Here is a 12,680-nt window from a genome sequence, read left to right on the forward strand (position 1 = left end):
TTCAGCTATGGGAATCTATCAAAACCTGTTCAAGAGTGAACATTTGCACTAATCTTTGCACTAACCCTTACCGGAAGGTTATAACCGGACAAAATTGGGATCTTTTTTTTTTCTGCCTGTCTTCAGCCCCGCCCATATCCACCTGTGCCTAGGCTTCTCGCTCTCACTTACCCACTGTGGAGGGCCATGTGTGGGGACCACCCAGGCACATCCGCAACACTGCTGAAATCAAGACAAGTGTTTCACCCTATCTAAACAGAAGCCGAGCAGGCCAGAGAGCATGTGGTTCCTTCAAGGCATGCTGGATTCTGAAGAATTTCACCTTTTTCAATTAGTTCTTTGAGGAGTGCTTTGCACTAATACTTTCTGGCGGTTATAACCGGACAAAATGGGCATCTTTTTTTTTCTGCCTGCCTTAAGCCCCACCCATATCCGACTATGCCTTTAAATCCTGGAGTGCGCAAGTTCCTGTGCTCTCGCTTCAGGAGGACTTGACGAGTGCTGTTCAGCTGTTTGGAAGCTTGGCGGTAAGGCAGCTTGTATTGATGCAATCTATCACATTATTTTAAGTTTAACTCCCCACCAAACAACCTTCCCTTTATACTTAGTTTCTTTTATTTCATTGCCTTCCTGTCTTCTGAGATCCGTCCTATTACATATAACCTGAAGACAGCCATGCCCAAACATGCAAGCGACCTTTGCAAAACTTCAATGGTCACAACTTCCATTCCTCCGCCTGCCATGACTTGTAAGACGAAGAACCTACCACGCTTTTAATATCTCTCTGCCTGCATTAAACACTACTGGTGGAAGGGATCTCGAGACTGCTTTTCTCCACAGAAACCACAACCTTTACCACCCCGCCTCTTCCTGTGTCAGAGATTTAGTCAAACCAATTTCTCACATCGCAAGACCTCCATTCAATTAACTTTGGTGACACCCCCAGCAGCGCCTAAGTGAATCCTGCAACACCTGATAACTGCAAGCGACCATGCCCTTCAACGAGTGAACTACCTCCAGTGGAACCAGCAAAACCAGAGGAGAGGAGCAGCAGTGGGCATCTGCAGGATATCCCACCCCCTACCTCCAGTGTATTGGAGACACAAAACCGTGACCTGCCCAACACCAGTCATAATACTAATACTGCAGCGAGTGTTTGAATGAAAATACCCAATGAGACAACCCTAGCAAATGTCCCCTCGATGTGATGATAACCTGCAGGATGAAAAAACCTAGAGGAGTGTAAAAAGAAGCTAACCAATGAATTGATGATGTCATAAGAAGTGTGCATGACGTCTCGAGATACTGGCTAAAAGATGATGTATAGATCCTGAAGAAACTAATGTCGAAGTAAAGAATTGAGTCAGTTTCCTAATATAGAAAAGGAAGATTACACGTGCATTAAGTGCTGCAAAAAAACAATTGTTCAATAAATGTGCAGTTTCTGAAATGCAAGGTATATTAAGTCATCATGGAAGCTGGCTATGAGTAGTGAATAGAATGCAGGCAAAGCCGCCATTGTATAGAAACTGAACATTGGTATCATGAATTTAGTAGGCCAGAACCCATGAAGCAGGAATAGAAAACTGTTTCGCAGCAAGAATAATTGGCTTGTGAAGCTGTAGGGCAAGGCTGCCAGGCCTGGAGTCAAGATTCAAGAAGCAAGGTCAGCTATCTGTTCTGAAGAAGAATGAATGTGCAATGGATGAACCTTCTCACATTAAGGTGCAAGATAGAACACAAAGGATGCCAAACTTTAATTAATTTAGAGCATTTAAAAGCTTAAAATTGGACCAAATCTTGGTTGCCCATCATGTGAGCCAAGAATGGAAATAAAGCTTGAACTTGGAGTCCCAGACATAATAGCGAGTGCCCTCACTCCTGTGCATTCTCAAAGACAAGGATATTCTGCAAGGCTAAGTACAAAGACAATTTCATGGCAGAAGGCATGGGCGATGAGAGATGTCGGGCTAATTGGGTGGTGAGGTAGCTTCATGTCTTATCTCCCTGCACCTGGGTCTTGGCTTACGTGCTGCTAAATGAACTGAATGTTCCAAACATGGTACAAGCGTGCCAACAAATTGTATTAGTCCATATAACGAAAGACCTTATAGTTTGAAGACCAATAAGAAACTGTGAATCTAATGTTTCCGAAATTAGATGTCTTTTTAGAGGTAGGCATAAGATGTCCGTCTGATAATGGACAACCAATAACAATCCCTGCTCCTATAGAAAAGTATACTTAAATGTCTCCCTTAATCAATCCCGACCCTTGATAGGTTTTTTCATTATTGCCACCTAGTATGATGTCACTCTGATGTATTTTTCAAATAAAAAACATATTTTGTGTAGAGAGCATTGAGAGACTGAGCGTATGCCCGTTGATGTTCCTTGTAACCTACCTGTTTTAGATAATTGCTAATATAACAGTAGCTTGCCATCTTCCTGAGTTGGTTCCTTTATTTGGACTCAGAATTATTCTGGTGTGATCCCATGCATTACATATGCACGTTCCTAAAGGGCCATATGCTCACCAGCTATATAGTCTGGCTCTGGCCCAGTAACTGTAAAGACCCGGTGGGGGATCTTTACTTCCGCTCTCTATATGGTAGAGGAGAGGCACAGAGGACCCCAGCCAAGATTCTCTATAAAGGTAGCAATGGACGAGCAATCAAGGCCTAGCTTCTCAGGAGGTGATGCGGGCTGGTTCTTAAGTACAGTGTAGTCCCCGAACCCCCACAAAGGAATGTCCACACACTGTATTACTGAAAACACAGTCTTTATATAATTAATATTCAAAGGTATGTACACGATCACAATAACACACTTTGTACTTGGAAGTCAATAATGATAAATATATACACGTCTAGAGTGGTACCACTAATGTTATCAAATCTCAATAAAGTGCATCAACTGTACAGTTAAAATGTCACACAGATCAATAACGAGTAAACCAGCAATAGAGATAGGAAGGAAGGTAAGATGGTTAGAACAATAGGCAGAATGCTGACCCCTACCACTAGGCACAGTTCTGTGTGGAAATCCCCCCACCTGGGCAACCTGTAAATAAAGATATATAGCACACGCCCAGTCCAAATGTGCAATAGTCTTACTTCTTCCTGTTAAGGTTTTACCCCCCCAATGTACCTGGTGGAGTAGAGTTCTCCGACGATGCACCGACCGATCCTTCTTGAGTGCCTCCCTTTCAGGTGGGAGCCACAGATCGTCGAGAGGTGTCAGGGAACTTGGCATTCGGTGTCAGGGAATTGACGGCCCTTCTTGAGTGCCCTCCCTTTAAGGCAGGAGTCACGGGTTGTCGAACGTCCGACGGTGAACAGGGTGAACTATGGCAAGGAAGTGACAGCTTCGCTCCTAGCGGTGCTCGTCGACGACAGAGCGTTGGCGTCCTGCAAGGTTGAGGCGTGCGGGGCACCTCAGTGACAATAGTTCTGGACCGCAAAGAGATGATGAAGAACTGTGGCCCAGTAAGGGTGTCGAGTCGTCGGCGTCTCTGCGGTCTGTAGGTGGCGGGAAACCCACCGGTGGATACTCCTCGGCGCGTCAATGGTCGGGCCTTCTCCAGCAGGAGACAAGCGGATGGCGATGCAGACGAGAGCATCCGATGATCAATGAAAGTTCTTAGGCAAACAGGAGCACGGCGGCTCCGGTCGGCGACAGCGATCGTCGACAGTGGCGGACAACAGTCCGAGTGCTTCTCCTTGGAGTTCCGCAGCAGTCCCCGTATCGGGTCGGCAGCCTGTCGAAGGTCTGTCTACCAGGGAGCGTTGGCAAAGATCAGCTGTGCACGATGGTCCCTCGTAGCTTGGGAAGAGGGCGCCTTACCAGGTCCTCTCTGGGTCAGTCCTTGGAGGCACAGCAGCTTTCAGATTGTGAAGGAGAGCAACAGCAATTCTTCTCATCCAGCAGGGCTTCAAGGTCAAGCGTCAGTTAATCCAGTTACTCGTCGTAGTGGACTTCAGCTTCTGAACACGATTCCTAGCAGTGAGAGGTCCCCAGATATACTGTTGATCTCCCATTCATTCCGCTGGGTCACACTCAAGCATCCAATCACGACTACGGGCATTCATGCAGGCAGGCAGCCAATCAGGCGCACGAAGTATTCAGGCCATTCACTTCTCTCCAGACACTCACAACAAGTTATGTGTATTGGGACAAGTACTGAGCCATTCAACACTCCAAGCTGCATTTATACCGGTTTCGGGCAGGGTTGTCTCAGTCATTGTGTCAACCGCCAGATACTAGACACCCACAACACAGAATGCATATTCGTCACACACTCTATTCACCCAGGTCCCACCCACAGGAGTTAGCCACAACATACATCACCGGGAAGGCTCCAGCTAGTCTGACTGGGCCTTCACACCAACACCATATATGGCACTTCCATCCAACAGCCAGTCAGGGGGAAGGGACAGAGTCAGGGCTTCCCAGGACTTTGGGAAAACAAGGTAATGGGTAATAGAAAGCAAGGGGCCACCAGGGCCATCTTGTTTTCCATCAGGGATCAACTGATCCCAATGGCAGGGCCGGGGTATCCCAAAATGGAGGATAGTCTGGGCACCTGTCAAATTCAGCATGGAGCTGCCACCAGCCCATACCCTGCTCTGTGGGCCACCCACAGGTGCCCAAAAACATACACTAGGGGCACAGGGTTGTACCCCCAGCCATGGGTGCCATAAGGGTATCCCACGGGTCCGTTCACCAAACCAAAAGAAAGAGAGCTGCACCGCCAGGAGTCCCACATGAACTCCTGCACGGAAAACACAACAGAACACACGATAAAAAGCAGTAAAGGACAAGGATACGGAGGCCCTGTCCCTCCGATGCATTTCCAGTATCACAATAACCAAGCCATGTTACTGTTCTCACAAAATATATTGTTTGTCCTCGCGGTGCTCTAGACCAGTTGCGGCTGTATTTGCAAATATTACAGACTCAAGTTGCTCGAGAATCTCAATTCCCAGTTACTCCCAAGGCACTGAAATTACAACAATCACCTGTCTGCCCAATCCAAACTGCCTCTGACCTGCACATGCCACTTCAGCACAAAGGCCTATTTGTCCCAGAAACCCAACTAAAAGAACCTCATCAGGACCCTCCACTCAGTATCCCTGCTTCTCCCATTCTGTGCTCCAATTCAACAAAATCATCCTTGAATTATTCCTCTAGTTCTGCACCATCATATGCCAGACCCACTATGAGATGTCTTTTGCTTAAATCCAGCTTTTACTTCCATTATCGAAATCACTCTCATAGCTCTCAACAATGGTTTGACAGCTGTAACAAAACTATTTGAGACAATAGAAATTAAACTGAGCAATCAATCCAGTGCAATTGAAACACTAAGGCAAAATGTGTTGCCCTAAAACACTCACTAACCTTTACCAGGAACGCCCTATCCATGGCCTTGTGCGAAGATTGATCTGCCCCTGATGTGACAGCAGCAAGAAGAGAATTATCTCTTAACAACACCTCACAGCTGAAAAATTATGAGACATTTCTCCATCCTCGATAAGAACCTCAGATCGATACCAACATGCTAAAGCAGGAAGCGCTTTCTCCACCTGTGCATCAGACCATTGCGGTTTGCCCCTAAGCAGTGAGAATCAAGTCAAACCCCTATACGAGGTGTTCAAAAAACTAAAACGGCACAGGAAAACTAAAGTATCAAACCCTAATCAAAATAAGAAAAAAACTAAAAACCAAACAACAGTTCCCAAATCATCTATAAACTTCTTCAAGAAGTTCATCAACACTTGAACCCTCCCTCATGTGGCATGCATTAAAAAAAAAAAAGCCCAGTGAAGGTGGAAACTACGTCGAAGTATTCACCAAAGTCAAAACAAGAAAGAAATAAATCAACCCATCATTGGAGTTAGGAGATGAGGATCGTTCTCCAGCTTTCTCTCAAGCTGCACCTTGCATACAAGAAAACGTAACATCTTTGCTTCAGGACATAGACCTGATGGATCTATCGACATATTCTGTCTCTCCACATTCTTTATGCACATCACTCATAAAACTGTCAACCTCAGCCAGCTCTCTCACTGATTGCAGGACATTTGAGACACACAAGAGCAATTTTCCCGACAGAATGCCCAGCTCTCAACAAGAATTTAACACGCTTGAGCAGTGAAGATGGCATACCCTCCACAAAATAAAAGAACAAATACCTATTCTAATGCATGAGCGGAACTTCAAACAAACGCCGTAAAGCCATCGCTCTGAAAACAGATGTGACAGATCCAAAACCCCATATACCTAAAATGTTCAACTGTTTAATAACTCACCTAACCAAAAAATAACCCATCACCGTCAGAGCAACAAAAGTGGCAGTCTGCACCAAAGTCCAGTGGATCTGAGCCATCCGTCCTGTATAAACCTAAGATTGAAAGATAGACAGCATCATAATCCAGACCCAAACAGGACAACCATCTTGACAGTCCTTAAAACCACTCCCTCCTTGAAAACCATCCAATCAAAAGATATTAAATATACCCGATATACAAACCATCGGAAATTTGATAAAATAACGTGTATCATAACTTCTCAACTCGTAAAACAAAATACATGGGATGCCAAAGACCAACGTAGATATTGCGGTTTTGGAATAGACATTGTCACACGCCAGACTACATATCTCATTCAAGATATAATATAACACATCATGAAAGAGAAAGAAAGACCACCTTTGAACCTTTGAACATCTCGTGCCATGGTAGTTAAGGGAAACTCACGAGAGAAGTGGCATTCAAAGATCATCCCACCATGCACCGAACCACAGATTGGTCGTGGCTCCAAGACACGAAAAGAGACACACCTATCTCTAGTGCCCAGAGAAGACACCGTCTAATAAGACACCATCTAATAAGTTCACCATTGTGGTATGCAACAGAAGGGGCTTCAAACACTTAGAGACTCATTACACGTTGTGCGCTAAAAACCGCATATTAGCGGCATGGCGTTATTAACGTGTCCGCCCTCGTAAGAGGGCGCTAATTACGTACCATTACGAGTACGCGGACACAAGCATAGCGCCATGCCGGTAATGACCCTACCGCCATGCTGCAAAAGTCCCAAAAAAGTCCCTTACCGGCTTTGACGAAAGTGCAGATAGCACCTCCGCCCTCACGCTACATGCAAATTGCGGTGACCGCCATTAGCGGTCACCGCTATTAGCGGTGACCGTAAAATTGCGGAACCGGAAATAGCGTCATCGCGCCGGAACGGGAAAGAGCCCGGCGGCCATCTTTAAAAACACAATCCATTGCCATCCTCTGCCCCCTGGACCTGTATTGATTCGTGAGCCGTGCCAAACAATTGTGGACACCTGCATCATGCCTAAGGCACTCAAGAAATCAACTGACAGGTAGCGCAAAGAAAAATACACCAATGAGGAATTGGTGATGTTGACACAGACCCTTGCGGAGAATGCTGAGGTGGTCTTCGCGAATGACATGCGCCGGCCAACCCTGTTGAGGAAGAAAGCCATCTGGGAGGAGGTCGCTGCCAAAGTCAGTGCAGTGGGCACCAGCACGCGCACTGTGCACGAATGCAGGAAGAGGTGGGACGACCTCAGGCTGCGGGTGAGGGGCATCCTGGCTGAGAACCACCGCATTGCCAGTGCTGGTGGAGATGGATCCCCAATCCGGATGAAGGAATGGGAGGAGACGTGCGCTAACATGATTGCCGTCGAGTCAATAGAGGGAGTAGGCAGCATGGAGCTCGGCGTGGGTACCACTTCTGATGGAGGTGAGTGTACACATGACAGGAAGCGATGTGAATGTACTGTACCCCCCATATGTGAGCACAGACTCCTCTCATGCATGGACACACATCCACACATGCATCCATCCCTCACCATGCCTGTGTCAGACCCACACACACACACATGCACACAACACCACAGACAAGTCCCAAACACAACCATGCATGGATGAGGCACTGAACTGGCACATCACCTGCATCCACAACCACTAAGTCCCAATTGCCACAACTGCATCATTCATGTAATCTGCATCAAGTATATTGAAACGCAACCAATGCCATCCCCCGTCTCGTCCCTGACAGGCTCACATACAGATGGGGAGGATGCTGCTGATGCAACACAGGCAACAGCTACATGCAAGAGGCCAAGGGCACAGGAGCCGGCGGATACCCCAACAACATCAAGGGGCAAGGGGGGCAGGCCCCACCAGACGAGTGCCAAACTTCGTCGGAGTGCCACTGCCACGGCAGTACTAGCTGCACCACCAACTGCGGTCCCACCACCGGTGGTGAACCCACCCGCACCGATGCCAGCCACCGAGGGCCCACCATCAGCTGCGGCAAGCTCCACTGGTGAGGCAGCCGCCACTGCCCCCCTATCCGATCTGGAGGACACCCTAGACCAGGCCATGGAGATGCACACCCCAAGCCCCCCTGGATCACCAGAGCCAGTGCCATTCCAGACCCCTGCGTCTGATTCCACAGTTGAGGACACCAACCCTGCAATCATGTCCCCCATGTTGGCATCACCTGCTGTAGTGGATGCATCCGAGGGCACAGCCTCAAGTGCACAGTCACCCAGCACTGGCCTCAAATTGACCACCATCCTGCAGCGCCAACAAGAGCTTTCTGTGTTGGTTGGCCAGCATGTTGAGGAGGCTGCCAATCGCAGTGAGAACATCGTGGAGGCGTTGAGGCACTCCACAGAGCGGATGGACGCCAACACCAACAGGCTGTGCGATGAGATAGGGAGGCTCAGGGAGGTCCTGGTACGCATGGCTGACACTATGGACCGCCACATTTCCCAACAAGGCCAGTCTGCCCCATCCTCATCTTCTGGGTCGAGACAAACAAGCCCCCTCCGTCGCTCAACGCGCACCACCAGGCGCTAATCTGCCAGCCCTCTGAATCCCCCCGAGGACTATTGAAAATAGGGGGTCGATAGAGATCCCTATGTGTGCATAGGCCAGGGCAAACTTGGCAAACACATGAGGGACTGTTGTGGGGGGGGGGTGGGAAGGGTGTTATGGGTCTGTTGTGGGGGTGGGGGGAAGGGTGTTATGGGTCTGTTGTGGGGGTGGGGGGAAGGGTGGTGGGATGTTTTGGGACTTGCACTTTCACACCTTAATGTTACTCAATACACTGGTTCCTGATCTAAACACTGGCTTGGACAACTTCATTGTGTGTGTGTACTTTATTGGGGACAGGGTCCATTGTGTGCTCGAAAACATACACCAGTGCATTACTCCCCATTACCATGTGACAGTACGAAAACATGTTCCTCAGAATATTTGGTTGATCAGATGCTGTCTCACAGCACGTCCCTCCTGCCCATCCCCTCTTGCAAGACCTGCATCCCCTTCACCTCCGTCCTCATCACCATCATCATCCTCATCAGGTGCTTCTATTTCAACGTCAGGGGGCAGTGGCACATTCCGTCTGATACACATATTGTGCAGCATGACACATGCCATGGTGATCTTGGCCACCTTCTCATGTCCATACAGGAGAGCACCACCAGACCTGCTAATGCACCTAAAACGTGACTTCAAAAGTCCAAAAGTCTGCTCGATCACGATGCGGGTACGGGTATGTGCACGATTGTATTCCTCCTCGTGCCTGTTCTGTGGGTTCCGTACAGGTGTGAGGAGCCAGGTCTTCAGGGGATAGCCCGCATCACCTGTATGGGGGAATGAACAGGGTCCTGTTACTGTTCACCTCAAGAGCGGCCTGTTCACATCACACTAATTGACATTGCATTGTGATTCAAGTACTGAATTGACAGCATACATGCAGATGGTCTGTGTGGCAGCAACGTGCAAGGGGGAGGTTGACCCTGCAAGTAGTAATGCAACATTAATGCCTCCAACAGTATTTGACATGTCCTGGGTGAGGCCAGGTCTTAGGTGTCCCTGTCCCAGGCAAATTTGGTACCACACTGCGAGTGTACTGACATTCTGACACCAATGTGGCCATGCTGTGAGGCATCACTTCAGTGGTGCTATAGGTGTGTGGTTCAGTGCTATGTCTAGGGGTGATCCCTTTGCATGCATTCAAGTGCGCATTGCTGGATTGATGTTGTGCTGCGCTGATTGTGTATTACTATCTTGACGCCATGTTGCAGATTCGTGTGAAATGTGGCGTGGTAGGATGTTCAATGTGGATGGATGTGTGATATTTAGCAACCTGCATTGTTGTCGATGTTGTGCAGCTTCAAATTGCATGTGGGTTCTTCTCAAGTACATCGTGGCCTTCCCGGATGCACATTGGTGTACATCTGTATGTCCATTTCTCCTACGGACGACAGTCAACACCCAGTTGCAGTATGTATCTCCCCCCCCAATCACTCCCAGTTGCAGTATGTATCTCTCCCCCCCAATCACTCCCAGTTGCAGTATGTATCTCCCCCCCCCAATCACTCCCAGTTGCAGTATGTATCTCCCCCCCAATCACTCCCAGTTGCAGTATGTATCTCCCCCCCCCAATCACTCCCAGTTGCAGTATGTATCTCCCCCCCCAATCACTCCCAGTTGCAGTATGTATCTCCCCCCCCAATCACTCCCAGTTGCAGTATGTATCTCCCCCCCCAATCACTCCCAGTTGCAGTATGTATCTCCCCCCCCAATCACTCCCAGTTGCAGTATGTATCTCCCCCCCCAATCACTCCCAGTTGCAGTATGTTTCTCTCCCCCCCCCCCAATCACGTTGCCATGTGCTTCCCCTGCTACTCACCGAGTAGCCACAAACGTTGTCCGGGGTGTCGCTCCATGTAGCGTGGGATAGTTGAGTTCCGCAGGACCATGGAATCATGTGTTGATCCTGGAAATCTGGCACAGCAATGTGTGATTATCTTGTTGGCGTCACATACCATTTGGACATTGATAGAGTGGAATTGCTTCCTGTTTCGGTACACTACTTCATTGTGATGTGGGACCACCAATTCCACATGTGTACAGTCGATGGCCCCAATGCAACTTGGGATGCCTGCCAGTGAATAGAAGCCAACTTTTGTGTTTGCAATCTCCTGGGCAGTCCGTGGCATGGATATGTGTTCAGGTGCATGCTTCAGGAGTGCATCGAGTACCTGGTTCAGCGTGCGTGAGAATACTGGTTGTGAGATGCCATGCATGTGTCCCACTGTATGCTGGTAGGTGCCTGTGGCCAGAAAGTGGAGCACACTCACCACCTTCAGTAGCGGGGGGATGGCAGTTCTGATGTCTATGAGGCTCACAATGTCGTTGTGGATCATGTCCACGATGCTGGTGATGGTAACCCTGTCCAGACGGTACAGGGTGTGTATCTGCTCAGGGGTTAGGTTGAATGGACTGGCTCTGATCCTGGGGATTGGTGGGTGCCTCTGTGGTATGAATAGGTGCCGTTGTGGTGCTTGCTGTGCCTGTCTTGCCCTCCTCCTCCTCCTCCTCCTCCTGCGTCTCCTTTGTGCTGCCTGTTGTAGTATCAGCTGCGCTGCAATGAGGTCCCCCAGGCCATGTATTGCTGCCAGTATTGGAACCATCTTTGTGTGGGAAGGGGTGTGGGAAGGGGTGTGGTGTGCTCCTTTTGAGCTGCCACAGTCTCCATTGCCTCCACCTGTGCTGATTGTGTCCACCTGTGGCAGGTGGGAACACTGCTCATTCCTCTTAACGGGTGGTCCGCGATGCCGGTATTAGCAACATGGCGGTAAGGGGTTTGGGTGGATTTACCATGCCGCTATTAGCATGTCCACTGGCCTTGTGATGCTGTGCTAATAGCGGCATGGCGTAATTTACGGGATGGAGGGTCGCGCGCACACGGCCTGCCCGCTATTAGTGGCACCGTAATTTGCGATGCCGCTAATAGCGGTGTGCTGGGTCGTGATCTGCATGGGGATTTAACGTTACCGGTATTCCATTACCGGTAACGGTAAATCCCTACCGCCATCCGTGTAATGAGGCCCTTATTCTCACAACAGACTTTAAATCTATCTTCATTTGCCATTGTTCTTTTGCAAGAAACGTGGCTCTTCATTCAGCCTCTGTGGTCTGGATATTCCATCGCTTAGACCCCAGCCTTAAATGGCCCCAAACATTGCCCTACTGCAGGCCAACTTACCGCCTGTAGTATAGACACAGCACGTTCCCTTCTTTTATGGGCCTCCCCTCATACTTTTATCCAGCTGATCAGACTAGGCTACATAGGCACTCGTCGCCCGGGCACCAAAGACTCTCCGATCGTCAATCTCTATTGGAATCCGACAGACATCCCAGACGATGATTTTATTACTGAAGTCAAATCCATTCTTGATTTAATTATAGCCCACAAAGCTATTGACATGATCCTAATAGTGGGCGACTTGAACATCAAATGCCTGAATGTATCTCATCACCTTCTTTCCATCTGGGCCAAGAGATGGTTAGACCTAACGGATAATAGAGGATTCATTATGCTCAATTGAGCCCTCAAAGGAGATATTCCTCTTCAACCCACTTGAAGAGATATTCCTCTTCAACCCACATCGGGAGGTGCAATCAGCCATAATTGACTATATTTTTATCACCAGATATTCCTTACCTGAGATGGAATATTTTCAATTCCTGCCATCCCAAATTAGTAACCACAACATCCTAACGCCGGCCTGGACTCAACCAAGCAAGTCACAAAATAAATACTATGTACCTCAAGTTCATCCATCA

Source organism: Ambystoma mexicanum, chromosome 2q (genome assembly GCF_040938575.1).
Source record: "Ambystoma mexicanum isolate Mex_15411 chromosome 2q, UKY_AmexF1_1, whole genome shotgun sequence".
Classification (NCBI taxonomy): Eukaryota; Metazoa; Chordata; class Amphibia; order Caudata; family Ambystomatidae; genus Ambystoma; species Ambystoma mexicanum.